This window comes from Pongo abelii, chromosome 22, assembly GCF_028885655.2.
Source record: "Pongo abelii isolate AG06213 chromosome 22, NHGRI_mPonAbe1-v2.0_pri, whole genome shotgun sequence".
Lineage (NCBI taxonomy): Eukaryota > Metazoa > Chordata > Mammalia > Primates > Hominidae > Pongo > Pongo abelii.
The window spans coordinates 32,664,061-32,682,783 of NC_072007.2; positions in this window are offsets into that span (position 1 = coordinate 32,664,061).

The following is an 18,723-nucleotide window of genomic DNA, read 5'->3' on the forward strand; positions in this document are numbered from 1 at the left end:
TTCCTTGTATGGAACAAAGAGGGCATCATTGCCCTTTTCTCATTCATCATGGCCACTGGGTAAGTTTCATTTCACAAGTGGAAGACACAGCACTAGAAGTCACCTAAAGTAAAGCACGGCAGAAAAAATGAAATAAAATACATGGGATAGGCTCGAAAGATCTAGTATACAGACATTTGGAGTGCCCCAGGAGGAGAGTGGTTATGTTTTATGAAGATAATAGATGAGAATTCTCCAAACCCCTTGCAAATTAACTCATAGAATTAAGACCATCAACCAATTCTAAGTTTAATCACTCTTGCTTACCACCTCTGCCAACTCACCGTCATGCACTTACATAAACTCAGGCACATCACAGTCATATTACTGAAAAGCAATCAAAATAATAAAAGCAGTTAACTTTGGAGAAAAACCGCTACCCTCAAAGGGCACAATGGTAGGGTAGAAACTAACATTTTAAGTGAAATAATAGAAACCAGAGTGGACGAAAAGATAGTCCAAAGATTGACAAAATAACAGGTATATTGGATTCTACAGCCAACTGAAACGTTCTTCAAAAATGGAAGTGAAATAAATGTTTCAATCATAAAAGAGGAAAGTTATTGTCCATCCACCTATCCTAAAAGAAAACATGAAAGTTAATAAAACAAAATTGAATATTATTCATAGCAATGTTTAACCAAAACCATGTACAAGAACACACAGCACCATTATTTCCAAGATCCCCACACTGGGAAACTAACCAAAAGTATATCAGCACACAAAATAGATATATTAATTTTATGACATTTATACAATAGATTACTATACAGCAATTAGGATACATAAAATAATTTTACATGCAAAAATGTAGATGAATCTACAGATATAAGGTAGAATTAAAAAACTAGTTATACAAGGGTTCATATTGTATGATCAGGTTTATTGTAAGTTTCCCTCAGGAAAATGTACTAACAGGTATTAGTACTCAGGATATTGGTTACACTTGAGGGTAGTAGTTCGCAGAGGGCAAAGTCAGAATTCTGAAGAATTGGGAACATTCTGTTTCTTGACTAGGAGTCATGTCATATACTTTTATTTTATTTGTGACATTAAAAACAATTGCATATTTATACTATGTTTATATAAATAATATAACAAATATTAAAAACAAATGCCAAAATGAGAGTTAATGTAAGTTTCACTGTAGGCTGTAATGACTAAATGAATAGAACTGGACATAATTCAGAAGAGTAAAATGGTTTATAAACTTAAATCAATTTTTGTTAATTTGATAAAATATTAACAAGGATTCACAGAGCTGAGTTTTGCCTTGTGGGTTTATTGTAAAGAAACGTTTCCAAGAGTATTGAAAAATATTTTCTTCAGCTTTAAACTTCAAGATAATTAAAGTTGGGGACTGTATTAGAATATATTTTCTTAAAAAACTTCAAATAAAGCTTTTAAAATCTGACCTTCATGAATGTAAATGTCTGGTTTGTTAATTTTGTGAAGACCTGGGGCACACAGTAGAGAAATGGATAGTGATCCTCAAGAGCAGCTGAAATAGGAAAACAAAAAATGTCTTTTTGACCTATGATGGGAGAGATAGAATCATCATAACAAGGCAATGACAGCACAGATTAGTTTCTATGAGAACTGGAAAAAAATTCTCTTTTGTTAGATAGGATTAAAATTTTTAAAAAGTACCTCCTCTTGTGGGACCAAGAAAAAAGGTGCCCTTCTTCTGAGGAGACACTGCCCAGTGTCTGGGAACCCAGTTGTGAAGGCAGAGGGCGAGCTGGTTTTAGTTTTCTCTTGTGTCATTTCTTTTATGCTCTATTTTAACAGACATAAGGGTTCCTTTTGAGTATAACAGAACAAGAGAGAAGGAAACACGGTTCCTCACACAATGACACCACTCTGTCTTCTAGGACTGCTAAATATTAGATTGCTATTAATTTAATTTGCTATTTATGTTTTGACTATTTGATACTGCATCCAAGCCTATGTCCTAAAAATAAAAAGAAAGAAAAACAAATAAACCGTAGCTGAAGATAAACTCTCAATAAAAATTGTAAAATAAGAAGAAATGTACACTAGGGAGATCGGGTTCCCTGTCACCTATGGAGTTAGTCTGTGTTTTGGTTTTGGTCTGGTTTTGGTTTTGATAGGGTCTCTCACTTTCTCCCAAGCTGGAGTGCATTGGAGCTATCATAGTTCACTACAGGCTCAAACTCCTGGGCTCAAGTGATCCTCTTGCCTCAGCCTCCCAAGTAGTTAGGACTACAGACATGTACCACCATGCCTCGCTAATTTTTTGTTTTTTTTATTTTTGGTAGAGACAAGGTTTGGCTCTGTTGTGCAGACTAGTCTCAAAGTTCTAGCCTCAAGCAGTCCTTCCATTTGGGCCTCCCAAAGGGCTGGGATTACAGGCCTGAGCCCAGCCATTGGTTCTTTTTCGAAAAGAATATTTCCAAAGATGTTCTCTCTGCTTACATTTAGCGAGTTGAATATCTCCCTAACAATCTCAAAGCAAAACAACCAATGTATCTGAATGTACAGATAAAAAGACCAGCTGGACTTTAATTATGACCACTTTGACACATAATATGGTGAAATTTTCATATTTAGAGATTAAAAGTCAACATTATTATTTTTGAAAGAATGGATGATCCCTATTTATGGAGATGATAATGATTGTTGAACAGTAGAAGGGTAAAATAAGTGTATAAGTAAAGAATCTTCATTAAAAATAACGTAAAATGTAGGTGGACATTAATGAGTTAATTAGAAAACCTGAAATCAATATATACACTTTGATTATTTTCTCTTCCTCTGGGGAACAAAACAACTTCCTTTAAATCTGTTTGTTTTAAATTTAGCCAGGTGTGGTGGCAGGTGCCTGTAGTCCCATCTACTCGGGAGGCCGAGGCAGGAGAATGGCATGAACCCGGGAGGCAAAGGTTGCAATGAGCCAAGATCGCGCCACTGCACTCCAGCCTGGGTGACAGAGTGAGACTCCTTCTTAAAAAAAAAAAAAAAAAACTGTTTGTTTTTCTTCAAGTATTGGTTATGAGATGGTCACATTATCCTCCAAGGTCATGACAAAGCTTGCCAGGTACCTCATCAGCATTTCTGAAACAAGCTGAAAATTCACTAATGATAGCATTATTACCTAATCTTATTGTGAAGGCCACTTATCAATTTACTACCTGCCGAAAGGCGAGCTTTAAAAAACAGATGAAAAATTATTTAGGGATTCAAATAATTACCTTATAAGGATTTAAGAAATAAAAACAGTAGATCAGAACAAAAAAAAGGAAAGGAACTTAAAAATGGAAAAATAATCCATCAATCGCAGCAGATTATTTACTTAAAACATTAGATTTAAGTTCTGACTTACATTCACAAAGCTTTTGCTAATTTGTATCAGGTTTAATGAGTTTTCTAATTATGTTCTCCTCCACTTGTACTTCCTTGAAAGGCTTGCGATCTCCCATAACTGTACCAAGTTTAATTAATTTTTAATTAATTATATATTACCAACAAATGGTATTGTTTATGCTCTTGTAAACTTCAGGTGCCAGCCTCGACACCTGAATTGCTTTCTGTTGAAACAGTGAACTGGTGATTTTTAAATAAATTTAATATATTAGTTGTACTTTGAGGCCCTTATATTCTGCACTGCTCTGTTCTTTTTCATAAGAAATGATAGTGTGCATATCCCACAGAGCAAGAGCTGTAAACCTAATTAGACAGATTTGGGATCAAGAAGATATTTAAGAGATGAATGTGTTTGCTAATTTTTCAATGATGGTATAGAATCTAAAAATTATCTCATTTTAAGTTTCAAATGAAGAATTGTTTTGCCTCATAAGGACACTCACATGCAGTCTGATTTACCCTTATCTGATTTTTTTTTTCTAAACTCTGCTAATGAGGTTTAGTGGGGAAGAAATGGCTCTCTGCAGAAACTGATAAAGCTACAGGAAAGAGGGAGAATGCCAGAAGCTTGGCAATACACTAAAAAGCATTTCTGAAATTGTGTCCTGCTTGATTTTCTGATACTGTAGCAGAATCCAAAGTGGCAACAAAGAAGAGGGACAGATGGCAGGAAGCAAAGGTGGCAGATAAGAGTGCTAATAAATTTCAATGTTATCCCTTGTCATGGACTTATGTCCCCTCAAAATTCCTATGTGAAGCCCCTAATGCCCAGTATTTCCGAATATGACCTTTTTTTGGAGATAGAGTCTTTAAAGAGGTAAGTAACTTAGAATGAGGTCTTTAGGCTGGGCCCTAATCCAAGATGATTGATTCCTTAAAAGAAGAGGACATTAAGACATACAGACAGGGACACACACACCAGACAGCCCTCCGTGCAGAGTGAAGACCATATGAACACAGCAAGAAGGCACTGAGTGCAAGCCAAATAAAAAGACCTTAGAAGAAACAAAATCTGCTGACACTTTGATCTTGTGCTTAAAGCCTCCAGAACTGTGAGAAAATATATTCAGGTTTTGTTTTTTGTTTTTTGTTTTTGTTTTTGAGACAGAGTTTCGCTCTTGTTGCCCAAGATGGAGTGCAATGGCACAATCTCGGCTCACTGCAGTGTCTGCCTCTTTGGTTGAAGCGATTCTCCTGCCTCAGCCTCCCGAGTAGCTGGGATTACAGGAGCATGCTACCACCCCCGGCTAATCTTTTGTATTTTTAGTAGAGATGGGGTTTCACCGTGTTAACCGGGATGGTCTCGATCTCCTGACCTCATGATCTGCCCCCCCTTAGCCTCCCAAAGTGCTGGGATTACAGGCATGAGCCACTGCACCCGGCCTTATGTTATTTAATCCCCCAGTCTGTGGAATTTTGTTATGGTAGCCTGAGCAGACAAATTAATATACCTTTCCCTTTCTGTAGAGGATACAGTCATTCAAGAATCCACTCACCCTGCTTAGAACAGATGAATGGCAGACTAGACGACACTGGATTGGATCAGAAATTGGAGGGACCAATTCTATCACTGACCAAAAAAGAAAAGAAAAAGTAAGAAGTAAAAGCAACTCCTTTTGCACATACTGTCTGAATTGGTCCATTTTTACACTGCTATAAAGAACTGCCTAAGACTGGGTAATTTACAAAGGAAAGAGTTTTAATAGACTCACAGTTCAGCATGGCTGGGAAGGCCTTAGGAAACTTACAGAATCATGGCAGAAGGCTAAGAGGAAGCAAGGCACCTTCTTTACAAGGTGGTGGGAAGGAGAATGAATGCAGGATGAACTACCAAACACTTATAAAGCCACAAATCTTGTGAGAACTCCCTCACTATCACAAGAACAGCATGGGGGAAACTGCCCCCATCATTCAATTACCTCCACCTGGCCTCGCCCTTGACACGTGGGGATAATTGGCATTATAGGGATTAAAATTCAAAATGAGATTTTGGGTGGGGACACAGCAAAACCATATCACTGTCCAGGTATGAATCTTATCATCACTTTATTCACGTAATTTCAAATTGTCTTTTTACATCACCTAGTAATTCTCACTTGATGTTAGCTTTTATTAAACAAGCAGACACATCAGAAGAATTTTAGGTATGGCAGCATTGGATTTGAGTCTGAGTGCGCTAAGAATCATGTTAACAGCTGTAAAAACCTGGAATAGCTCTGATCAATACCCTAATAGTCAACTAGTAAATATGGGCGAGGCTATTCAGTGGTTATTCTTTGTAGCCACAAGATTAATGTGGTTATTTCTCACAATTCATTCTGAGCATTTTATACCTCCAGCAGTGAAATAATCATTGGGTATAAAAATTGCCTGTGTGAAGCTGTCTAATTTTGTCCTCTTCTACTTTGACTGATTTCACATGTGATGATTGTCCACTATAAACAAAGGTTATTCATTCTTTAACTTAAAAATGTACATTACTGTTAGTAAATTGATTTGAAATAGGTAAGAATTTGAAATTTACCTTGAATTTTTCAAATGCTGTATTTTATACATCTTTTATGATTGAGTCTAAACTACTTGACAAAACTTGCTCACAAAAAAGGAAATTATGTTAACAAGATAGCCTATTTACTACAAAAGAATATGGAGAAAGTAGGGGAAATAAACAGAAGAAAATAATTAAGTTCGTAGTTATCCATAAATATATATATATATATTTATATATCCATAAATAGAATATAAGTCCACATAATACAATTTGAAAGTGTTAGATTGTGCAAGTTTTTGTAAAAGCTAAGACCAATTAAATGCTCACAAATTAGAATAAGACAGTGGGAAGGGGATCTTTTTAAGAATGTATTATTGCTTTACATATATATATGATAGATATATCTATCGTATATCTATCATAGATGTATCTATCGTATATCTATCATAGATGTATCTATCATATATCATAGATGTATCTATCGTATATCTATCATAGATGTATCTATTGTGTATCTATCATAGATAGATATATCATAGATATATCATAGATAGATATACCATAGATATATCATAGATATCATAGATATCTCATAGATAGATATATCATAGATATCATAGATATCTCATAGATATCATAGATATCTCATAGATATCTCATAGATATCATAGATATCTCATAGATATCTCATAGATATCATAGATATATCATAGATATCTCATAGATATCATAGATATATCATAGATATCTCATAGATATAGATATATCATAGATATCTCATAGATATCTCATAGATATCTCATAGATATCTCATAGATATCATAGATATCTCATAGAGATATCATAGATATCATAGATATCTCATAGAGATATCATAGATATCATAGATATCTCATAGAGATATCATAGATATCATAGATATCTCATAGAGATATCATAGATATCATAGATATCTCATAGAGATATCATAGATATCATAGATATCTCATAGAGATATCATAGATATCATAGATATCTCATAGAGATATCATAGATATCATAGATATCTCATAGAGATATCATACATATCATAGATATCTCATAGATATATCATAGATATCATAGATATATCATAGATATCTCATAGATATCATAGATATATATGATATATGATATCACATGATATCATGATATATGATATATGATATCATATGATATACGATACATATGATATATGATATATGATATCATATGATATATGATATCATATGATATATGATATCATATGATATATGATATCATATGATATATGATATCATATGATATATGCTATATGGTATCATATGATATATGATATCACATGATATCATGATATATGATATATGATATCATATGATATACGATACATATGATATATGATATATGATATCATATGATATATGATATCATATGATATATGATATCATATGATATATGCTATATGCTATCATATGATATATGATATCATATGATATATGCTATATGATATCATATGATATATGCTATATATCATAGATCTATGATATATGCTATATATCATAGATCTATGATATATGCTATATATCATAGATGAGATATATGATATATGCTATATATGATATATGAGATATATGATATATGCTATATATATGTCTATGATAGACATATATATCATATATATATCATAGACATATATATCATATATATATCATAGACATATATATCATATATATCATAGACATATATATCATATATATCATAGATATATATATCATAGATATCATAGATATATCATAGATATCATAGATATATATATCATAGATATCATAGATATATCATAGAGATAGATCATAGATATATCATAGAGACATATATCATAATCATAGATATATCATAGATAGATATATCATAGATATATATCATAGATATATATCATATATGTCATAGATATATATCATAGATATATAGATATATATATCATATGTCATAGATATATCATAGATATCATAGATATATATCATATATATCATAGATATATCATAGATATATATCATAGATATATCATAGATATATATATCATAGATATATCATAGATATATATATCATAGATATATCATAGATATATATATATATATGAAGAAAGATGCACAAACATTAATCACAGCAACAGCATCCAACTCATATGAGTAACAGTGGCTATGGTAACAATGTTGATGTTTTTTGCCCACTGCCACTGGGCATGCCCACTTGATAGAGCTTAAACTCCCAGAGCTTTCCTTCAGTTTTCTCCAAACTGTGGCTTAATCTTAAATTTTGGTGTTTGTACTCAACAACCACCTCTTAAGTGTTGGTGCAGTTATGTTGTCTGGTACTCAGAACAGTTTTTGAGATGAGTTTTAACTTCAGCTCTTTATCCTTTTTGGTTCATTTATTTTGGTTTTCTAAGATTTGATATAAAACTACCCACTGAAGTATTAACCCATTCAATATTCTTATAAAAAATTAGTTTTATGCTTTAATAAGAGAACATTTTATATTGCTTAAAACTAAGATTCTTGCCTAAAAAGTAGCATTGATAATTTGCTATGTGTAAGATTCTATGATGTAATTGTTTTTATGAAAGATATGTAATTCTTTATGAAGAGGTATGTAATTCTTGATCTTAATAACTTTGTGGTTTGGATTGGGAGATCAAATAAAAAGGCTTGGGCTTTTAATCAAAATCTAACAAAGATACAACTAAAAAACATATGTTACATATTTATTCCTAACACATGGAAAGTATAAACTATACTTGCAGTGAACTCACAGGAGATGTCTTTAGTTGTGACTGCATGTAAGAACTTTAATAGACTTGAGGCATGTAGGTAGAGGGGTGTGAGGAGGCCGAGTTCTGTCAGGGAATTGTTAATATCTTATTCATGTTTTGTTATCAATGTATGTTATATGATGTATTCATATTTAGTAGACATTTGCTAAATGAATGAATGGATGAATGAATAGGTAGATGAAATAATGGGGCTGATTTAACAATAGTGAAAATATAAAACCACTAAAATGCATTTTATTTTTTCAATAGACACTAGACTAGTCTTTTATATATATATTTAAATATATGAATACCTAATAGTTGAAAAAATTTATGGGGCACATGTGATATTTTGATACAAACATACAATGATTAATGATCAAATCAGGGGACTTAGAATATCCATCACCACAAAAAGTTATCATTTCTTTGTGTTAGGAACATTCCAATTCCAATATTCTAGTTATTAATATATTGAAATATACAATAACTTATTTGTAACAAGAGCTGCCCTATTGTTCTATTAAACACTAAATCTTATTTCTTCTATCTAATTGTGTCTCAGTACTAGTTAACTGACCCCACTTTATCCCTCCCCTAATACCATTCCTAGCCTCCAGTAATGCTCATTCTACTACCTCCATAAGATTATTTTTTTAGCTACTACATAGAAGTGAGATCACGTGAATATTTGTCTTTCTGTGCCTGGCTTATTTCGCTCAACATAATATCCTCCAATTCCATCTCTGTTCTTGCAAATGATAGGATTGTTTATTTATGGCTGAATAAATTTCCATTGTGTACTACAATATGTACCACATTTTATTTATTTATCTATCTATCTATCTATCTATCTATCTATCTATCTATCTATCCACTCATGGACACTTAGGTTAATTCCATATCTTGGCTATTGTGAACAGTGCTTGCAACAAACATAGGGTTTCAGATATCTTTTTATACACTGATTTATTTTCTTTTGGATACATACCCAGCAGTTGGAATGCTGGATTCTATAGTAGTTCTGTTTTTAGTTTTTGGAGGGACCTCCCTTCACACTGTTTTCCATAGTGGCTGTACTAATTTACACTCCCACCAACAGCACACTAATCTGTTTGGATTAAACATTAGTAGATGAATACTGAGTGCTAACTTCAAAATTGTAAGATGCAGCCATAGATGGAGGGAACTGAAGAGAAGATGTAGGGATTTTTAGCTGTATCAAATGGGTATCAGAGAGTATTTAAAGGTAGTTAGTCTTCTACTTTCAGATATTGAAAACTAGAATTGAATCTGCAAGTAATGGAAGTCAATTGAGATGTTTTTGAATAACCTATTTGTAGTATATGATAAATAGTCAATTCTTTTGATTACAAACCTATGATTTAAAGTCTTCCTTATGATGTGGTTTTGACACATTCAGAAAATTCACATAATTATTTTCTCAGACAAATTATTCCTTTCAATAGAGTTTTAAAGTTTAAGAAAATGTGGCACATATACACCATGGAATACTATGCAGCCATAAAAAATGATGAGTTCACGTCCTTTGTAGGGACATGGATGAAACTGGAAATCATCATTCTTAGTAAACTATCGCAAGAACAAAAAACCAAACACCGCATATTCTCACTCATAGGTGGGAATTGAACAATGAGAACACATGGACACAGGAAGGGGAACATCACACTTCGGGGACTGTTGTGGGGTGGGGGGAGGGGGAGGGATAGCATTGGGAGATATACCTAATGCTAGATGACAAGTTGGTGGGTGCAGCGCACCAGCATGGCACATGTATACATATGTAACTTACCTGCACATTGCGCACATGTACCATAAAACCTAAAGTATAATAATGATAATAATAATAATAAAAATAAAAGAAAAAAAAAATTAAAAAAAAAAAAAAACATTAATACACTCATATAAATGCTATGAAAAAAAAAAAAATAAAGTTAGATGAATTTCCAACATTAGGAAGTTAACTAACTTTCAACAGGCATTGATAGCAACTAATAATTTACACTAACTCTTCAAACTGACTTAAAATGACTGATGTATTCCAATCACCTTTCCTTTGACTGTCTTAAGCTATATACATCCATATATATAGATACACACACATCACAATAGTCAACATGGTTGATCTCATGCGCACACATATACACAAATTTTCTTTTTCCTTTTTTGGGGGTTTGTATTTTTCTGATTTGTTTTTCTTCTCTGTCTTCTTAAAACATGTTTTATATTTTGAAAGCCCATTACTGTGTTTCCTATTACTATTACTATTTTTTTACTTTTTGTAGATGCTATGTTGTTATTTTAGTCATATGTTTGATACTTAATATTATTCACATCTAACTATAGATCATTTAAAAACATGGATCGTTAATGATTACATGGTTAGTATAATTAACTACATTAATTGATTTCTATACCTTTAATGTTATTTTCAAAATGTAGAAACATTCTATAGTTGCACCTTAAAAAAGAATAAGTAGACTTCAGGGCTTGAAGTTATATGGTCTTCAGTTTTGTGTAAGTATTTTTTCTCATCACCATTTAAACTCTTTCATTTATTTTGACTTTTATGATTTTATATTTGACAGGTGCATTCTCCTCCATACATAGGCATTGAAATGTGTGCCAATCAGAAAGCAGGAATAAATGTATGAAACTGAAGATGCCTTTAGTGCCATACATGCATTACTCCACTAGACAAAAACGAAAACACATCAAACACCAGATGACAAGGTAAGTTAACAGAGGTACTTCTCAATGGGAAGGGATTAAGTTTTTCTTCTGAAGACCCAGAGCGATGACTGTTTTGACTCCTGGTATCAAAACGAACAAACTCAATAAAAAGGCCAAAGTATTAAATATGTACTCATTTCACATTCTCAAAACTGTTAAGTTCTTGCAGGAGAACTTTGGCCATAATTTGAATCTGAAGGACACTATTGCAGTTTAAATATTTCTCAATCCTTCAGTAAATGATAATATTCAAGTAAGTATGTTCCTACCTTTTCAAAGATAGTGCTTGTACTTTGTAAATGTCCAATAGTATGATTTCCTATGAGATACACGAGATTATTACTATTGACACCAGCATCATATGTAGGTGCATAGAGCCACACTTTGATGTTTGACCTGAAGGAGAACAAAAAAATGAATAAATAAATTTTAGAATGTTTATTTTGTCTTCAAAATTTATGTAAAGATGTTTTGGTGGGATGTTGTTTGAAGCATCACAGGATCCCTTCTGCTCTAGTTTGCCATTTTCCTACCTCCAACACTCGTATTTGCTTATCCATACAGTGATATTATTATAAATTTAAGAGTAGCCAAAACACAATAGCAAATATTTGCCAAGGTAACTTGTCTGGTTTTCTCATAAAGGTATATTACTATTAAGTCTTTACATTACAACCATACTGCCACTGAATATAGCATTTAAAGCGAAATGTAGAAAAAGAGATTACCATTCGAATTTCAGTAAATTTGATATATAACAAATAAATATAATAGAAGCTTTTGACAAAGCTGAATAAATATAACAGAAGATTTTGAAGAAAGCTGTTTCTGATGTAATAAATATAAAATTAACTATGAAACCATTTCATAAACATATCTCATAATAGCAGCCATGTGGCTTCCTAATTAGAATATAAAACATTAACATATTAATAATTTAAAAAATCATTAGCTTTCTAATTGCAAAAACTGTAAATAAAGATTGGCACTTTTATGTTTCACATTGTTTTTAAACATTATGTTTTAATAGAAATGTCTATATACAAAATATCTTAAAACATGCAAAGTTTGTATATTGAAATAACTTTTCCAGAAATAAATTTTCTATTTAAATCACGAATGCCTTCTGTGGCCTCAATGTCAATATCTTTAAGCATTTCTTGAGTTGATTTATATTTTTAACACAAATTTATTCTGAAACATACATAATACTTGTATAAAATTTCGAAAAACTTACTTGAAAACACTCCTGTTGCATCACTTATTTCCTGTTGTTATCAAAATAAGTAATGAACTGGAAATTGTATCAGCCAGTATAATAAATGTATTATACCAAAGGGTTACCTTGTTTGAATAAAAAATTATTATTATAAAATATGTTGGTGTACAATTCTGGACTTTTTTAAATTTATACATAGAAATATTAATAATAGTAATGATTTTAAATGCAAAAAGACAAAGCTCATAACAGAAGTTGATGAAGGACATAAGACATTTCATGTAATGATTTTCATAAGTCTTATTTTTACACTGATTTACTAATTTGTCACAAACTTGGAAAAACCTTATCATGTACTGTGCACATAAGTGTCATTATTTATTGAAAAAAAGTGAATGAATAAACAAATAAAAACTGATGAAGAAAATTTAATTAGGGTAATGACATATTGACACCTATTCTAAATTCTCACACATTGATTATTAAATCTTTAAGAAATTACTGTTGTTAAATTATGAAATAAAGTGTTTTTTGCTAATATTTGATTTTGGTTTATTTATTTTCCTTACTTATTCAATGTTGTGTTTCCTCAGAAGATAATTTAAGAATGTAAAATTCAACACATTGAGTAACAGGGAATTGTGTGGTTTACTCTACACTGTAAGCTGCATGTGTACCTGATAGTTATATAAAATTACAGCTTTTGAGGTGGAGGAATCAAAATATCTTATTTTTTAATACTTAAAATAAAACACATAATTGATCTCTATATAAGAAACACTAGATCAATAAATAATAAATTAATGTTTTCTTGTTTTTTGGAAAACAATAAGAAAATAAGGTTAAACTTATTTTTAATCATTACACAAACATTTTCATTTCATTTGATACATAGTATAGTGTTAAACTCATTTGTTAACACATAACAATGTTTTTCCTCTAATTCAAAAATGATTTTTCATATATATAGAAGTAATGACTGGTTTTAAAATTTATATTACTAAATATAATACTGTAGTGTTGAAATATCAGTATATTTAATATACAATGGAATTTCAAAACCTGAGACATATTTCAGTCCTCATGTTTTCTTGTCGATTTATAGGACACCTTTTCAGTTATATAATTCTTAATATAAGATCCATCTAATTATAACATAATAACTGCTATAGCTTATACATATATATCAAAGCACATTTATAATGTAAACAAACTAAAACAAGCATATAAATATGTAATAATATATTATAAAACACTTCAAAGAGAGGTAAAGAACATCACACACTGGGGCTTGTTGTGGGGTGGGGAGGGGGGAGGGATAGCATTAGGAGATATACCTAATGTTAAATGATGAGTTAATGGGTGCAGCACACCAACATGGCACATGTATGCATATGTAACAAACCTGCACGTTGTGCACATGTACCCTGAAACTTAAAATATAATAAAAAAACACATAAGATTAATATGGTTATAAAATATTACACTGATGTAAAGGACTTTTTTGAGAGATCAATAATTGTCCAATGAGAATCAAGAATTGAAGTATGTCATCAATGTTTTTTCTAAAAATATACTTTCTGAAAACTTATTTGCCAAACATTATGTTAACTGCTAAGCAGCAACTAAAAAATATATTGTCTCCTCCTCAGGAGCATAAAAACAAGGAACTAAGTATTTACAGGCATACACAAGCATTTTGAAAGGGCCATACTACATACCAAAAGCATCATAAACGCATTTTGTTGAATAATTATGAAAGTAATGCTATTGTGATTGAAAACATAATCTAATGTTTAAACCACAATTTGATTTAGCAAAAAAAATAAATAGATAAAGTAACGGGAGATTCATTGTCTAGAAACATGTATAGCATTTTTCAATAATTTAAGCATTTTTTTATTTTGTTGAAAGGTAATTTACATAGCACCAATGTATTAAGCCAATTTGAAGAAATATTAAACAGAACATTTTATTTTTCTACCATACTAAATTAGAAAATCAGGTTTGTAGCTTATATTTCTAATATTCTTAATTAAATATACCTGATTTAGATATTAAGCATACTAGATTAGAAAACAGTGTGCAATAAAAGACTGTCAAAATGTTACTACAATGATTAAAATAGTTCAATGATGTACATATTCCAAATTTTTTTTTCAATTTAACTGAGAGAATTGTTTCTTATCCTCTCTGAAGAGGTTTTATTGTAAATTCCACATTTTTGCTTCTGAAGAAAAAATAATTTCTTCACTGAATAAATGTTTCAGGTTCTGATTTTGAATAAGATGAACTAACTCACAGCAGATCAAGAACAACTAAAAAATGTGGATGAAAATTCAAGAATAGTCTCTTTCTAAAAATAAGATAGCTGCCTAGGTAACCAGAGACTGAGGGGCCAAGTTGCTGATGAGTAGGAAGCTTCAGAGTAAAGAATTGATTTTATTGGGCTCATTTTCTCTTGAATCTTCTCCAAACTTGTTGGAAAAACCACTGAACATCCACCCAAAGGATTGCACATAGGAGGGAGCTGCTTTTACAATATTAAAGAGCTAGAAAGACAAATTGAAGATCAGACCTGTAAAGCAGTGAGGACTTGAGTAGGCAAGATATTGGAAGAAGCAATGAACTGAAAACTTAGAAGTGATTGGGACATTGTAGAGCGATGGGAAGGTTAGCATATTTAATGCCAATGCAGATGGGAACTGAAATTGTTAAAATTCAGTATCTGGAATAAATAATTTTAAATAATAAAAATTAACCATTATAGCATATAAATTAAATCAATGTATAAGCATCAAAATTGCTTTGTTTAAATATTTCTGCAATTATGCATGAGGTTTAAAATCCTGTACATAAAATCAACAACCAAGAAACATTCATAATTTAGTTTTAAAGACACAATGTGTTTGTGTATTTTAATACTATAACAGCATGTTTTTAGACTGTCCTGACTTTTTCTGTTTGAAATTATTTTAAAAACTTTTAAAGACTATCGTAACTTGCTATTTGATATACTTTGGCTGTATCCCCACCCAAACATCATCTTTAATTGCAGTTACAATAGTGCCCACGTGTTGTGGGAGGGACCCAGTGAAAGGGAATTAAATCACAGGGGCAGTTACCCTCATGCTGTTCTTGTGATACTGAGTGACTTCTCAAGAGAATTGATGGTTTTGTAAGGGGCTTTTCCCCCTTTTCTCAGTACTCATTTTCTCTCCTGCCACTCTGTAAAGAGGTGCCTTCCACCATGATTGTAAGCTTCCTGAGGCCTCCCCAGCAGCAATGTGTGACACTGAGAGTCAATTAAACCTCTTTTCTTTATAAATTACCCAGTGTTGGGTATTTCTTCAAAGCAGCATGAGAATGGACTAATACACTATTTGCATACATAATAATAATTTTTTTCTTACCATTATTTACTATTTAATATATCTATCTATCTATCTATCTATCTATCTATATATATATGGTCATTCAGACATTTCTGAACCTTCACTTTGAAGCTCCTGACTGAAATCTTGGATGAGGAAAGACATATCTGAAATATACAACCACATTAAATGAAAAAACACTTGCTGAGGCTCCTTCTATATGGGGTAGTCTTTTATCAAATAAAACAGGATGAAAGTAAAAGAATGGCTGTTTATTATTGTGCCAAGAAATCAGGAAATCAAGCATATACTGGACTGTCACAGAAAACATGGATGTATAATAAGCTTTCACATAATCCTCTGTGACAACAGAACATTAAGTTCACAATATATTGGTCCATAAAGATTGATTAAAGCTGATTCTAAGAGAAAATGAAAAAGCTGATTCTAAAAGAAAATGAAAACACTGATGGGGAACTAAGAAATTCATCTTGAAACTGCAGAAAGCACCGTTTTGAATCTGTAGAAGAAATGTGTTTATATATGTTGCCTCTGTGGCAACATTTTGATCAGTAAAGTCCTCTTTGTAAATGGAGCGATTAATACTATGTGCTTTAAAGAATTAGACTCAAATAATATCTTTCAATGAATGTTATCAAATTTTCTCTCTGTTACTCAGTTCATTTTTATGTAAATCTTAATATAAATCAGTAACACATCATATAGTGTTAATGGGTCATACACAAAAATTTTGTCTCCCCTCATTTTATGATAATTGACATACAAAAGTGTATGTTTTCTTCAGTAAGTACCCAGATTACAATTTTGCTCAAAATATAAAAATTGTGAATATTAAATAGACAATATAGTTACTATTACAAAATATTTATAAAATAACTTTGGGAAATTTGTCAAAATTAGACATAAAATTCTAAAAGCCCTTTTAAAGAAATCATGGACAATTAAAATACTTGGACACCTTTCACATTTGAGAGACCTGTACCACAATAAGTCAAGCAAATTTCTAAGTCTCTGCCTGCCTTAAATTCTTCCCTGCTGAGCTGAGGATAACAGAGGTTGACAACTGTAGCCTCATCCTTCAGCATCCGTGCTAAGTCAGTGGAATCTCTGCTTGGCAAGACTGGAAACACCACCATCTGTAGAAAGGCTGTTACTCTCACTCTGGAATGTCTAGTGGAATTGTAGAATTACATGCTATGATGATATAAAACTTCCTCTCATGTGTGGGTTGGCAATGTCAAGAAATTTCAAGGACAATCCCCAAAATCAATTCAATTACATTGAATGAAATATTTGATCTCTTACAAACTTCTCAACTTTGTCTTGACTAGAAAGTACATCACAAAGAACATCAAAAACTTCATTCTGCTTAAAAATAATCATTATTTATTCATGTGAAAATCATAATTATTATAATTAAGTGTGTGAAAATGAAGAAATTTATTACCTGTTCTTCCACTTTATGCAAACAACATACATTATCCTACAGTTTGGGATACACATTAATTTTAATGTAGTAATATCCTAGACCTGTTAAATGAATCCTAATTACTCCATATTCTCATGAAATTTACAGGTCATTTAAATAAACATCCTCAATTCTATAATAAAGATTGAGAATTAGGTAAGAACTGATGAATTTCATAATCAATTTAAAACTATTCCCTTTCTGATTTATACTCATGAATGTGTTGTTAAATTTTCAATGATTAGTCCTCTTGAGGATGAGGGAAAAGCCCTCATTTTGGGGATTTGTTGATTCCTGTGAGGCAAATACTTCTGTCATAAGTTAATATAAATTATGTAAAAGTTAAACCATTTACTCCTTTATTAGTCTGTTCTCACACTGCTAGTAAAGACAAACCCGACACTGGGTAATTTATGAAGGAAAGAGATTTAATTGACTTACAATTCATCATAGCTGGGGAGGCGTCAGGAACCTTACAATCAAGGCAGAAGGGGAAGCAAGCACATCCTTCTTCACAGTGGCAGGAAGGAGAAGTGCCAAGAAAAGGGAGCAAAGCCCCTTATAAAACCATTAGATTTCATGAGAACTTACTCACTATCATGAGAATTTACTTACTATCATGAGAACAGCATGAGGGTAATAATTCAATTGCCTCCCACTAGGTCCCTTCTATGGCACATGAGGATTACAGGAGTTACAATTTAAGATGAGATTTGGGTGGCTTCCTTTTTCTATTGTCATGCCCCCCCAATAGTTCGTAACTGTCAATATATTTTTTCTCTATATTTTTATTTTTATACAATATTGGATGTTCTTTCAAGGAAATAACCATATGCTTGACATTTTTTGCATTTTTCCAACATCTTCATTAGTATACAGTGTGAGTTATAACATCACATTTCTGATGGTGATAATTACCAAATGAGAATAAATAAGGGTCTACTTGTTCTATATTGAAAATCTACAGGCTGTACTTTTAGCAAATGTCTTGTCTTAGAAGACTTCGTAGAAATTGTCCAAATGCTCACTACTTACAATAATCTCTTCTAGCCCAACTCTAGGATTAGGCATAAACACACTGATTATTCCAGGAGAAAAGCAGATGCTTCCCTAACCACAGTTATTGAACTGGTAAAAGAAGGCAGTACGTAGCTTCTACTGTAC